The 15324-nt window shown below is 39.3% G+C and overlaps 1 protein-coding gene across 4 annotated transcripts in view; it reads right to left on the bottom strand.

The window, feature by feature from the left end:
* Adcy8 (adenylate cyclase 8) overlaps positions 1-15324 on the bottom strand; it is a 218738-nt gene that overhangs the window by 99789 nt on the left and 103625 nt on the right. The window lies entirely within an intron of this gene.

Raw genomic sequence — 15324 nt, forward strand, 5'->3', positions numbered from 1 at the left:
TACCACCCACTGGATTTGGTTCCCACAAGACCCATTGCACCACCCACCCCCATTGACCAGATCTTCCCGCCCTTGGTCAACTATTTCAGGCAACATCAGTAGCCAACACAGGAACAAGCACTACCTATACCAACTGGAAGAACAGATAGGTAAATGCCAGTGTAATAATACATTTAACAACATAAAGGACAATATGGCACCACCAGAACACAGTGGTCCTACAACAGCAAGACCTGAACATCTCAACGGAGATGAAGCAGAATAAAACAACCTTAAAGAAAATGTTATGAAGATGATAGAGGCCTTTAGAGAGAAAATGAAACATTCCCTTAAAGAAATCAAGGAAAATACAAACAAAAAATTGGAAGGAATCAATAAATCCCTTAAAGAAAGCCAAGAAAAAAATAATTAAACAGGTGAAGGAAACAGTTCAAAACTTGAAAAGTGAAATAGAGGCAATAAAGAAAACACAGCCTAGGGAATTCTCGAAATGGAAAATCTGGTAAGCAAACAGGAACTACTGATTCAAGCATCTCCAGCATAATACAAGAGATAGAAAAGAGAGTCTCAGGCATTGAAGATATAATAGAAGAAATAGATTCATTGGTCAAAGAAAATGTTAAATTTTCTGAAAAATGATTAACACAGAACATCCAGGAGATCTGGGACACCATGAGAAGACCAAACCTAAGAATAATAGGGGTAGAAGAAGGAGAAGAATTCCAGCTCAAGGGCACAGAAAGTATTTTCAACAAAATCATAGAAGAAAACTTTCCCAACCTAAAGAAGGACATGCCTATGAAGGTACAAGAAGCTTGTCAAATACCAAATAGACTGGACCAGAAAAAAGTTCCCTCACCACACAATAATCAAAACACTGAACATATAGAATAAAAAATAATATTAAGAGCTGCAAAGGAAAAGTAACATATAAAGGTAGACCTATCAGAATTACACCCGACTTCTCAATGGGGACTGTAAAAGCTAAAAGGTCCTGAACAGAAGTTTTCCAGACACTAAGAGATCATGGATGCCAGTCCAGACTACTATGCCCAGTAAAAATTTCAGTCACCATAGACAGAGAAAACAATATAGTTCATGACAAAACCAGATTTAAACAATATCTATCCACAAATCCAGCCCTACAGAAAGTACTAGAAGGAAAAATCCAACCTAGGAAAGTTAGATGTATCCGTGAAACACGGGTAATAGATAATCTCACACCAGCAAAACCCAAAGAAAGGAAAAACACACAAACCACCACTATCACCAACAAAACCAAAATATAACAGGAATTAATAATCACAGGTCACAACTATCCATTAATATCAATGGTCTCAATTCACCTATAAAAGGACATAGGCTAACAGAACAGATACAAAAACAAGATCCATCCTTCTGCTGCATACAAGAAACACACCTTAACTTCAAAGACAGGCATTACCTTAGAGTAAAGGGTTGTGAAAAATTTTCCAATCAAATGAACCTAAAAATGAAGCTTGTGTACCTATCCTAATCTCTAGCAAAATAGACTTCAAACTAAAATTAATCAAAAGAAATGAGGAAGGACATTTCATCACAGGAAAAATCCATCAAGGTGAAGTCTCAGTTCTGAACAATTATGCCCCAAATACAAGGGCACCCACATTTGTAAAAGAAACATTACTAAAACTTAAATCACACATCAAACCCCACACATTGATAGTGTGGGACTTCAGCACCCCATTCTCATCAATGACAGGTTGGTCAGACAGAAACTTAACAGAGAAACAAGGGAACTAGCAGGTGTTATGACTCAAACAGACTTTACATATATCTACAGAACATTTCGCCGAAACACAAAAGAATCTATCTTCTTCTCAGCACCTCGTGAAACCTTCTCCAAAATTGACCACATACTTGGTCACAAAGCAAATCTCAACTAATACAAAAAATTGAATAACCCCTTGTATCTTATTGGATCACAATGGATAAAGGTTATAATTCAACAACAACACAAACTACAGATAGCCTACAAACTCATGGAAATGGAACAACTCTTAACTGAATTACCATTGGGTTGAGGAAGAAATAAAGAAAGACTTTCTAGATTTCAATGAAAAGGAATGTACAATATACCCAAACTTAGGGGGCACATTGAAAACAGTGCTAATGGAAAGTTCATTGTACTAAATGCCTACATAAAGAATTTGAAGAAATCTCACACTAGGGACATAACACCACTCATGAAAGCTCTAGAACAAAAAGAAGCAAACTCATCCAGGAGGAGTGATGACAGGAAATAATCAAACTCAGGAAAATAGAAACAAAGAGAATAATACAAAGAATCAATGAAACAAAGAGTTGGTTCTTTGAGAAAATCAACAAGATAGACAAGCCTTTATCAAAACTAACCAAAAGGCAGAGAGAGTACATCCAAATTAACAAAATCAGAAATGAAAAGGGAGACATAACAACAGACATGGAGGAACACCATAGAATCATTAGATCATACTTCAAAAACCTGTAATCCACAAAATTGGAAAATCTAAAAGAAATGAACAATTTTCTGGATAGGTACAACATACCAAAATTAAATCAAGACCATACAAACTATTTAAATAAACCTATAAACTCTAAGGAGATAGTAGTCATTATAAGTTTCCCAACCAGAAAAATCCCAGGGCCAGATGGTTTCAGTGCAGATTTCTACCAGAATTTCAAAAAAGAGCTAATACCAACACTCCTCAAATTGTTCCACACAATAGAAACAGAAGGAACAATCCAAACTTTTTCTGTGAGGCTACAGTTACCCAGATAACCAAACCACACAAAGATGTAACAAAGAAAGAAAATTATAGACCAATCTCCCTCATGAACATTGATGCAAAAATACTTAATAAAACCCTGGCAAGCTGTATCCAAGAACACATTTAAAAAATTATCCACCATCATAAAGTAGTCTTTATCCCATAGATGCAGGTTGGTTCAACATATAAAAATCTGTCAATGTAATCCACCATACAAACAACCTGAAAGGAAAAAAAAAGATCATCTCAGATGCTGAAAAAAACCTTTGAGAAAATCTAATACCTCTTCATAATAATGATCTTGGAGAGATCAAGGATATAAAGAACATAGCTAAACATAATAAAAGCAATATATAGCAAACCAACAGCCAACATCAAATTAAATGGAGAGAAACTCAAAGTAGTTCCACTAAAATCAGGAACAAGACAAAGCTGTCCACTCTCTCTATATCTATTCAATATAGTACTTCAAGGTCTAGCAAGAACAATAAGACAGCAAAAGGAGATCAAGGGAATACAAATTGGAAAGGAAGAAGTAAAACTTTCGCTATTTGTGGATGATATGATTCTATATATAAGTGACCCCAGAAATTCTACCAGGTTACTCCTACAGTTGATAAACATCTTCAATAATGTGGCAGAATATGATTAACTAAAAAACTTAGTAGTCCTCTTGTATACAAATGATAAAAGGCTGAGAAAGAAATCAGAGAAACAACACCCTTCACAAAAACCTCAAATAATATAAAATATGTTGGAGTAAATCTAACCAAACAAGTGAAAGACCTGTATGTCAAGAACTTTAAGTCTCTGAAGAAAAAAATTAAAGAACATATGAGAAAATGGAAAGATCTCCCATGTTCATAGATAAGTAGGATTAATATAGTAAAAATGGCAACCTTACCAAAATCAATCTACAGATTCAACACAATTCCCAACAAATCCCAACATAATTCTTCACAGACCTTGTAAGAACAATACTCAAATTCATATGGAAAAAACAAAAACATCCAAGATAGCTAAAACAATCCTGTATAATAAAGCAACTTCTAGAGGCACCCCCATCCCTGACCTCAAGCTCTACTATAGAGCTACAGTAATAAAAACAGCTTGGTATTGGCATAAAAACCAATACATGGATCAATGGAATCGAATTGAAGACCTTGATATAAATTCACACACCTATCAACACCTGATTTTCAACAAAGAAGCCAAAACTGCACAATGGAAAAAAAAAGAAAGCATCTTCAACAAATGGTGCTGGCATAACTAGATGTCAACATGTAGAAGATTGCAAATACATCCATATCTATCATCATATAGAAAACTGAAGTCCTAGTGGATCAAAGACCTTGGCATAAATCCAGTTACACTGAACCTGACAGAAGAGAAAGTGGGAAATAGCCTTGAAGGCATTAACATAGGAGACCACTTCCTGAATATAACACCAGTAGCAAGACACTAAAATAGACAATAAATGTGACCTCTTGAACTGAAAAGCTTCTATAAGGCTAAGTACATGGTCACTAAGACAAAACATCAGCCTACAGAGTGGTAAAAGACCTTCATCAACCCCACATCTGACAGAGGGCTGATCTCCAAAATATATAAAGAATTCAAGAAACTAAACACCACAATACCAAATAATCCAATTAAAAAGTGAGGTACCAATCTAAAGAGAGAATTCTCAACAGAACAATCTTAAATGGCTGAAAGACAGTTAAGGAATTGCTCAACATCCTTAGTTATCAGGGAAATGCAAATCAAAACGACTCCGAGATAGCATCTTACACCTGTTAGAATGGCTAAGATCAAAAACACTGACAACAGCTTATGATGGAGAGGATGTGGACTAATGGGAACACTCCTCCACTCTTGGTGGGAGTGCAAACTTGTACAGCTACTTTGGAAATCAATATGGTAGTTTCTCAGAAAAATGGGGATCAATATATACCATTCCTGGGCATATATCCAAAGGATGCTCAATCATACCACAAGGATACTTGCTCAACTATGTTCATAGCAGCATTATTCATAATAGCCAGAACATGGAAACAACCTACATGCCCCTCAAGTGAAGAACAGATAAGGAAAATGTGGTACCTTTACATAATGGAGTATTACTCCTCTGTAAAAAACAATGATCTCATGAAATTTGCAGGCAAATGAATGGAACTAGAAAAAACCATTCTGATTGAGTAACCCAGACCCAGAAAGACAAACATGGTATGTACTTACTCATAAGTGGATATTAGGAGTAAAATACATGATAATTAACCTACAATCAACATCCCCAGAGAGGATAGATAACAAAGAGATTTCAAAGAGTGATTCATGGATTTCCCTGGAAAGGGGAAATAGAAGAGATCTCTTGGGTAAACTGGGGTGGGGATGGGGAGATGGGGGATGGGAACTTGAGGGAGCAGGTTGGATGGGCTGGGCATGGGAGGTAGGTTGGGGGTAGTACAGAGGAGGGGGAGAGTAACTAAAGAGAAATGTTGATGGGGGGTGGGCATTTCAGGACTAGGGAGAAAACTGATGCCAGGAAAACTTTCAGGAATCCACAAGGCTAGCCCCACTTAAGACTCCTAGCAATAGAGGAGAGGGTTCCTGAACTGGCCATCTACTGTAATCAGATTGGTGACTACCCTGATTGTCATCAGAGAGCCTTTATCTAGTAAGATCAGCACTGGGCTGAGCTCTGGGATTCCTGTTCTCTTGGGAGCAGGAGGAGAGATTATAAGGGCCAGGGGTGTCAAGGTCATAGTTGGGGAACCCACAAAGACAGCTAACCTGAGCTCATGAGAGTTCATGGACCCTGGACCAATAGTTAGGGAGCCTACATGGGACTGACCTAGGCCCTGTGTATGTGTGTGACAGTTGTGTAGCCTGGTCTGTTTATAAGGTTCCTAGCAGTGAGATCAGTGCCTGTCCCTGGTGCTTAGCTGGCTTTTGGGAACCTGTTCCCCGTGCTGGATTACCTTGCCCAGCCTTTATGCAGAGGGGAGGATCTTGGTTCTATTTTAACTTGATGTGCCATACTATGTTCAAGCTCATGGGAGGCTTGTCCCTTTCTGAATGGAGAGGGAGGAGGAGCAGATGGGGAGGATGGTAGATGGGAGTCAGGGAGAAGGGGATGGGAGGAGAAGAGGGAGGAGAAACTGTGGTTGGTATGTAAAATAAATGAAAAAAATGTTAATTAAACAAAATAAAATTAAAAAAGAAGTATATTGTTTAAGGTTGAATTTCATGTATTATCTGCAAGTCTGGTTACAGTACTCTCCTACTATCCTCCATGGTTTCATTTCAAGATAAGCGTGAAAAGAAGTATCTAGACTAGGTTCTGAGCTGACCCAATCCAATACCCAGACAATGTGTCTTCTACTAATAAACCCCCAGAGCCAACAGGGCTAATGAAAGTGCCCTTTGACAAGGCTGCTGAGTTTGCTGAGGTGCTTCGGAGTCACAGTGAGGTGTGGGTCGATCATCACGGTAGCCATGGAACCAGCCGGACACAGCCTTCTACTCTGAACCATCCTTTATACCCATCTTACAAATTTCTTAATAGTTTTTACTTAATAGCAATAAAAATGACTGTAACAAAACTTTGACAAATATAGATAGTAATTTGCAGCTGTAGGAGAGGTAAGGCGTAGCTGTCAAAATTAGGGCAAATGGAGCAAACAGCTTAGACATTTGTGTTCCGAGAAGCAGAATCAAACCCTTCCATTAGACACCTCAATCCAATCCACAGAATATTCATTCCACATATCATAAGGCTCAAGAAGTGTCTCACAAAAACAGTTACCAGGTTAATATGAATTTGAAGGACCTGCCAGTACTTCATATCTAAACTGGTAAGGTGATCTAACCTAAACTCCAGTCTTGCCCTTTTGCTGATTTTTAAAATGCTAGACACTCAACAATCCTAATACAAAGAATGTGGAAAGTATTAAGAAAGGATCAGAGATTGATGAATACATTATTTATTCTAACTCACATGTGTCTACCAACCTGGTGATAAATACGCACACACACACACACACACACACACACGTGTGTGTGTGTGTGTGTGTGTGTGTGTGTGTGTGTGTGTGTGCTGTGATGAGCTATATAGCCCAATTTTAGGAGATGGAATAAGGCTCCAATTGTGGATAAGAATTTCCTGATATGTAATTGGATCTGTCTGTGAGGACTGATGTGGCCTCCCTCACATTCCATAGAGCACTGAATTTGAGAGTCAGACCCAGATTTCTGCTTCTTAGAAATGTCTCACAAACATCTCTGGGGAACAGATTGCTATTTGTAAAGTTTTCCAGTCACTGTGATGTAAACATTCTTCTCATGTCTGATTTGAAAATGTCCATCTTGGTATCATCTGGCACATAAAATTCCTGCAAGTTAAAAAAAACTGGTTTCTGTAAACAGGTAGAGGCTGGCCCAGCCTATCACTCTCAGAATTTGGTGGTGTCCTCCTTTACCTCTGTGTGGGGAATTGTGATGACTGCAATCTACTTGAAGCTTGGAGTGGACATTGTAGACCCTGTCTACTTGTGCGACTTACAGTCTTGGTTCCTTGTGCTTTGCTTGCTTCTGTTGATTTGGAGAGCTATAGTCACTCTAAAAATGAAACTGCCCAATATGCATTTATGTCTGCTATTCCATGCATACTTCTGCAAAGGCTCAGTACTCTCCTGTGCCATGCACTACTAATGTAAACTATGATGTCTAGTGGGTTCCCATTTTTCTACCCTGCAGCTATAACAGAATTGTTCTAACAACTTTCCTGCCTTTGGGCTCATGCTTCTGCCACTGACATGTGTGTCATTTGTCTACAGATCACTTGCTTGTTTTTATCTGATCTGAAGAAAGTAATAGTTTCTCATAGGGCTTCTGTATTAACTGAAGTAAGGTGTGGAACTGATTCAGTGAAATTGCCCACAGATGAACAGTCCCCAACATTAGTTTTGTTGACTATAAGTGCGAGATAGGTGCTGAAAGCCCTTCAAATGACTGCATCTTAACAGGAGTGCAGGTTTATGACTGCTATTCAGATGGCTAATCTCAATCATTGATTTAATTAGTTTTGGTAACCCTAGCCCGGGGAATTAATGAGGTACATGCTTAGGCATTTCCAGTGAGGATTAACCGAAGGGATATGTCCTTGATGTGGGTGGCATCATCCTATGTGCTGGGATCTCAAACTGAATAACAAAGAGAAAGCTAGATAAGTACCAGAATTCATCTCTCTGCTTCTCAATCTGCCCAGAGAGCTGAGCAAACAGCCTCATGTTCCCGGCACCATGCTTGGCCAGGCGTGATGGACTGCAGGCAAACACACCTTTCTTCCCTTCAGCTACATCCTGCCAGGTGTTTCATAACAGCAACGTGAAAATCAACAATGCAGCCATTTCTAGTGATGTTTTCAAAGAGAATGAGGAAGAGGTGTTAGAATGATGGTGGCGCGGGGGAGGAGGGAGAGATACAGAGAAAAAGCATGTGTGTGAGAGAGACAGACGAGAAATAGAGGGATGTAGAGAGGGAGAGAAGAACTCAAAGAGGAAGCAAAGAGCGGGAGAAGGAGCAGCAGCAGAAAGAGAAGAGGAAGGAAGCAGAAGTGGAGAGAAAGGGAAAGGAAACGGAGCTGAGAGACGCGCGCTTTGGCATTCTTCCTTAAGTGACAAGAAATACGATGATTCCTGCTTTTCAGTCCTTGTCCTACCGTATTGCTTGGCAGAGCAACCCCGCCACAAGGATTGGGACCTCTGCTCTAAATAAGCTGCTGGGAAACACTGTTCCTGCTTGGCATTCTGGAGTCATTCCTGCAGCTTTTTAGCAATTGCACTGAAAAGACTCTGCTCGGCAAATTTCATTAAGATTCATCAAGGACACCTTTTATAGATCATTAATGAAAGCATTGCAGAGAGCAGAGCCCAGTGTCAACTCTGGCATCTCCTCAGCTATTAAGGATCCCAAGAATAGACCCGGGGTATGTCAGAAGGGTCCATCTGGAGCCACTTTTAAATCTATGTAATAGAAACTATTATCTAAACCTATTATAATTAATTGACTTTTATGAACAGACGTGCATAAGATGGTACTGAATGCTTCATTAGAAATAAAGTTGCATTCAGCCCCTATCCCCCACCATTAACTCCCTAAGTGCTTGTTTCTAAGTCAAGTGTTTTCAATGGAATGTGCTTGCTATGAGGTTATTTTGCCTGGGGCTTATTCTCAAGTTATTCTTGGATATTTGCTGAATTTTTCCATTAATATCAGCTCTGCTATTTTTTCAGGAATGGGTATGAGGTCTCCTAAGATATTCATTGATCCTTTATGTATTGATGGCAGAGTCTGTGTGTTGGGAGCAATATATGTAGGGCTGAGAGGCAGAAAGCATATTGGTTATGACTATGGATGGCTCCAGATTGGCAGTCTTGTGCTGCCACTGATGAGTTGTGTGACTCTGAGTCATTATCTGATCGCTGTGTATACCATTTCCCTCACTTGCCAACGGTAACTTCTTTCTGGGGCATCTGTTGGTTGGTATGAGGCCAGTCAGCATATCTAGCTGTCTGTGGCTGACACTGATTCTGACAATAGCTCTGACTACCAGTGTATACTATAGCCACATAGAGTGTGTCAATCGTTTACCTGCCATCCCCACTTAACTCGTAGGGATTTCATGAAGATGTAAGGGACTAATATACACAAAACCTTTTCCTCAGTGTCCAACATACCCTAAGTGTTCAATAAACTCAAGTAACTGTCATTATTTTCAGGGCATTGGCTAGAAGGCATGATAAAGGAAGAGCTTTTGTAACTGTGTTAAGGGATATTTTCTACCACCCAACTCAAGCCCATCTGCAAGGGTCTATTAGAAGTATTTCTATGGTACTGGACAAATGGCTCAGCAGTTAAGAGTGCATACATAGAAGACTCAAGATCAGTTCCCAGCCCCCATATTAGAACTGCCTATAATTCCAACTACTGAACACCTGGCTACTTCTAGATGTCTTGACTACCTTTACTCAAAGGTGCATATCCCTCATACATATAATTTAAAATAGAACAAATGTTAAAAGTGTTTCTGTTATGACAGCATGCATGTCACCTATTTACCTATTTGGGGTTTTAAAGAAACACTCCTATTGGAATCCATTGATCTCTATTTTGCATGGCAGGCATGGGGTTCTAAGTTAAGCCACCATCTATGGCCACATGGCTAGTAAGAGGCAGAAATGGGGACAGATGGGGTCTGCTGCTGCAAATCCAGAACTATCCACTTCATGAAACATATACCCTGTAAATCACTTTGCTTTTAAGGGATATTCATCACAATCACATCTAGCAACAAACTGTACCTTTAATGCAGTGGAATCCCAACCAAAATTCCCAGAATAATGCCAATTAAAATATAATTATAATATCATGATAGACATTTAAATATTGTCCCTTAGTTAACATCTGAGGTTCCAGCTTCTACTATTTCCAATCTTTTCTATTTTTTCACAGCAATTTCCTATGTCAGGTTCTTCTTGCTCCTAAACTGTTAGAAAAGCATCTCTCAATGGTTTCCTTTACCAAGACTCAACTAGTGAGAAAGTTATTCATATCCACAGACACTTTTTGATGTCTGTTCTGGCTCTGTCATTTTTCCACAGTGCCTGTGACTTCCCATTGCTTGCAGGATACAACCTAATGTCTTTCGTAGTAACTCCATTGTTGAGTTTAGAATGCTGGTGACCACTAGGGTCCTCTTCATTGCTTGACAGGCTCATCAATATATACATAACCACATAGGACATATATGCATATACACTCTCTCATGTGAACATGCCACATGTATGCATATGTCTATATACATACACATACATGACATACACATGCATACACATATATACAAACCTACAGTTTTTACCATTCTTGATGGTTATAATGGCTTATTCTTCATGCCTCTGTCTCCAAAGAAGAGAAAACCTTTTTGATTTGTTTGTTTGTTTTGTTAAAAGATCTACTATGCAGATACCCCAGTAAAGACAGATGAAAGGGGAAACTGTTTTTCTTATTTTTTTTCACAAGTCAAAATTTATAGTGACACATTTTGATTACATGTGTAAGAAAAAAAAGTGAGTATTATTTGCCAGTAAAAATACAGGACCAAAAAAAATACAGGACCAATTTTCTTCTAAACATGAGTTTAGGGACAAAAATCAGCCATACACTGAATGGATAGGGTCAACAGAAAGTTGGATTGGAGGTTGTTTTATATGTACCAACTCTGGAAACCCATTTATTGGAGAATGCTTCAGAGAAGAGAACTACTTCTGAATGATACTCCTCCACAATAATCCTGCATCAGGGATATAGTCTGGGGATACTGAGAACCCAAGAAGACACTTCTAACCACATGTACACACATCTCTCGCCACCACTGTCCCACCTTCTAGAGACACTGTGGGATACAGGATGACAGCCTTACCTTGGGTAGATGGAGAGAACAGGTAGCAAGGTGGTTTAGATCAAGGGTACAAAGTCATAGTTCTCTCTTCTAACAAGGGGAATTGGAACTGTGGAGCTCTTGCCTTCTGAGTACTTGTTTTTGTTGTTATTATTATAATTACTATAATATTGTTTGTGTGTTATGTGTGAGTGTTGGCACATAGTGCCACAGTGCATGTTTGGAGGTCGGATTACAGCTTCATGGAGATGTGTCTCTCATTCATCTTTATGTGGGTTCTGGGAATTGAACTCAGATCACCAGGCTTGCAAGATAGCACCTTTAGCCACTGAGATATTTAGCCAGTTCTCCCCCAGTTACTTTTGTTTTGGCTCTTGCCTACTGTGAATGCTTAAAATCAGTTTTACTATATGTTATTTCTTGTTTTCATTAACAGACAACATTGTATGTACTTACTTACTGTACACAACATTGCTTTTATGTACACATCATGGAATGATTAAACCCAGCTAATTGGCATGTTTTTTCTTATGTAGTTTTCATCTTTGTAATAAGGAAACTTCTATAAGCATTTTTCAAGAATACAATGTATAATTGACTGCAGTCACAGTGATGCACAAGGCCTTTTAGGGTTATTCCTAAAACTGAAAATTTCCATCCTTCAACTACAACTTTCCAGCGGCTGCTCTCTTCTCTGCTTCTTGGAAATCAGCTTGATCAGATAACGCATTAATGAAATCCTACATCATTTGTCTTTTGATTCCTGGGTTATTGCACCCAATATAATGTCTTCCAGACTTATGAATGTTGTTAAAAATTACAGAAGGTCCCTTTTCTAATAGCTGAATAGTCAATCTCTATTGGGATGAGTATTTTGAGGTAGAATAAAGCAAACGCATCATGTGCAAATGGTGGTTGGTAAAGAGTAATCATCTCATCATAAAGCTAGTAACTTGGATTCTCTTTTACACACACTGAAGGGTATTTTCAGCAGCCATCTCCCAGACTGAAATATTTGTCAGTAGGAGTGAGATTCTAGAAGCCTGAGCCAATTACAACAAAGGCTTGCCTAAATCCAGCATTCCTGTTCCATCCTCTGTTCCATGGTTTCTTGTTAACTGAAGAATTAATGCTGGACCTCAAGTCTCCTACATTATAATCAAGGAGTTCTTTGGGTATTAATAGGCTCTGAGTCATGCAGTTAAAAAATATGCAACCAATGTGTCTTATCCTGAGGAAGTAGAAGTGGTACTTAATAAATGAACGAAAGAAAATGCCCTTGAATCATTTGAACTTATCTAAGTTTTGCTTCTCATTGTCCAACTCCAAAGCTCAAGAAAGGCCTTAAATTGCCATTAAAAGGGCCAGGGACAAGGTTCTCTGAAGAAAGAGAAATGAACATGACCTGAGGCTGCTCAGTTCTTTTGCAATGCCATCTCTACAGCATGTCTTCAGCTTAAGATCAAAATAGAAAGTCGTGTGGAACGTCAGCAGTATTTTTTACTTGTTGGTAGTGAGGCTTATGGAGGTATAAGTCACCGATTTTCAAAACCAATAGAGAGAAACTTCAGGGGTGTCTGGTCTGGCTTCTTCACTTGACAGTCAATAAACTCAAGTTGTCTTTATATAGTCATGCAGAGCAAAGGCTTAAAGAAAATACATGGGTTTCCAGGGTTTGGCACAAGTCTGACATACAGAAGTACTCAATAAACCTTTGCTTACAGAGTTATTGGCTGGCTGACAGAATAAGCATCATATATCTGCTTAGTTGTAGAGATCTCTGCTTCCCTGGGTGTCTGTCCCATTGTCTCTCTTAAGACCTATTAAAACGTCAGAATTGGTCTTTGTTTTCAGGCCAAAATCTCAAGTCTCCAAATGAACAGTTAGTCCGACTTAAAGGAAACTTTGGGTTGAAGCCTATAGGCTCATCTTTCCAGTCTTTAAGGGTGGGAACTTTTGCAGAACAGAAGACAGGGAACAAACAAAGTTGACATCTGTAGCCTCTCTGCCTATTTGGAAGAGTGAAGACTCCAGTTTCTGTCATGAATCTCATAGCAAAATACTATACACTGTTATTTTACCTCATGACCCCTTGATCCCTATTCTCAATCAACGTTATGGGCAAACTTAAAAAATTCCTTAAAATTGATCATAATCATTGTAAAACTTTTGAGTTGATATCAAAGACTGGAGGGAAGGTTAGATGGGATTAAAATCAAGGGGCAATTGTATATTTTTCTTTATTTGAACAAAGATCTTCTTTTATTTTTAATTATGTGTATATGTGTGTATATCTGTGACCATGTCCGTGTTCACATGTGTGCTCATGTGTTGGGGGTGGGTGTCATGCAAGTGGCTGCAGAGGCCAGAAGAGGTTGTCCACTGGAGTTGGAGCTACAGGTGGTTGTGAGAAGCCCAATGTGAGTGCCATGGGAACTGACCTCTGGTCCTCTGCAAAAATAGTTTGCATTCATAACCATGGAGCCAGCTCTCCAGCCCTTCATACAATTTTCTTACAGTGTGATACATGCCATGATGACCATGTGGTTTCTGCTGATGGAAAAATATTGAAGAGATTTAGAAGGATTCTAGTTTCTTTACTTCTCACTGGCATGGTGATACGGTAGCTTTCATGGAGTCCTGGGTGTATATAGGATTCTTCTGCAGAATTTTTATGAATCTACCTCTACCACTGAGCTGGCCATCCTAGGAGACAGGCCAGTGAACTATGGCATGGCCAGTAAGCATGGCCAGATATTAGAATGATATTGGATGTGGCACCAAAAGAGAGCCAAGGTATCTAGAATTTCTTGACTCCTGATCCTCAAACTCCTTCCCTTTAAAACAAAAGAGTGAAAATATAACACTGCCCAGAAAAGGAAGGAATGGCAGATTTGGCCTGAAGTCACTTAGACCCAAGACTTCTGTGTCTGTCTAATGGTCAACCGCCTTGTGCCCCAGCACCTGGTCTTATAGGCTCCTTTAAGTCCTTGTTGGAAGATGTGTTCCACCAGTTGCATGTGCTAGTCCCTGATTTGCAAAGTCCAGCAGAAAGGCCTGCAGCCTACAAAGAGCACAGAGGCCATCTTTGTCATTTAACTGACTTTCAAAAGTGATGCCCTCATCACCAGGAGCTTATCAAAGCACTTGTTTTAAAAGAATGCCTTTTCTTCCCAGGGAAATTTCTTGCCAGCTTTTGGAAGAATATTTATTTGTTATCCCCTTCCTTTGGGAAGGTAGAGTTGTCTATGGAATCTCTTATATTAATCCAGGTGGGTCTTCCCATTGAGAAGTTCCAAGCTTTGGAGTTACATTTTGACAAACTCTCTTTATAATGGTTTTGCTTGGTGTACTCTAATTCTACCCTGAAAACCCTATATCCCCAAATGCAGTGTTTTTTCCAGACTTGCTATACTACATTTCATTGGAGCATTTGGGTGTCATTCAAACACACACACACACACACACACACACACACACACACACACACACACACACACACACATACACACACCCTCTCTGTTTCTTTCCAATGTAGTGCAAGAATGTAGTATCTAGAGGCTCAATAACCATCTTAGAATCTCAGAGGGAATTTTTACAATGATGAACTTTTGTCCCACAGCCATACAGTTTAATTCTACAATCCTCAAATCCCCAAACTCCTTCCCTTAACTAGAACTCTGGACAAGTGTGTTGACAAAAGCTAAAAGTACTTGCAGCATGCACAAGAAGCCAATGTTTGTTGACCTGAAGATACATTTGTATCAAGGTCCTGTGGGCTCTGGCATGTACCCATTGGTAGACCATCACCACTCTTTTTACTCCAGGCCTCAGTAGTTGCAGCAATCCTGATTTGCATATACATCTATCTCCTTTTCAGAGCTCCCCACTCTACCTCTAGCATCCTGCTGATGTCTGTGCAGAATATATTTCAAGCAACAGCTCATACATCTCCACCCTGGGCATCTCCACGATAGCAGATGAATTAACTGGTCTTCCTTTTAACCTCCCCAAATCCTGTGTTTTATTCAAAGATTATTGTACTGCAGTAAAATTGTGTGTGCATTGCCTATC

The sequence above is a fragment of the Peromyscus maniculatus genome, chromosome 20, assembly GCF_049852395.1.
Source record: "Peromyscus maniculatus bairdii isolate BWxNUB_F1_BW_parent chromosome 20, HU_Pman_BW_mat_3.1, whole genome shotgun sequence".
NCBI classification, from domain to species: domain Eukaryota; kingdom Metazoa; phylum Chordata; class Mammalia; order Rodentia; family Cricetidae; genus Peromyscus; species Peromyscus maniculatus.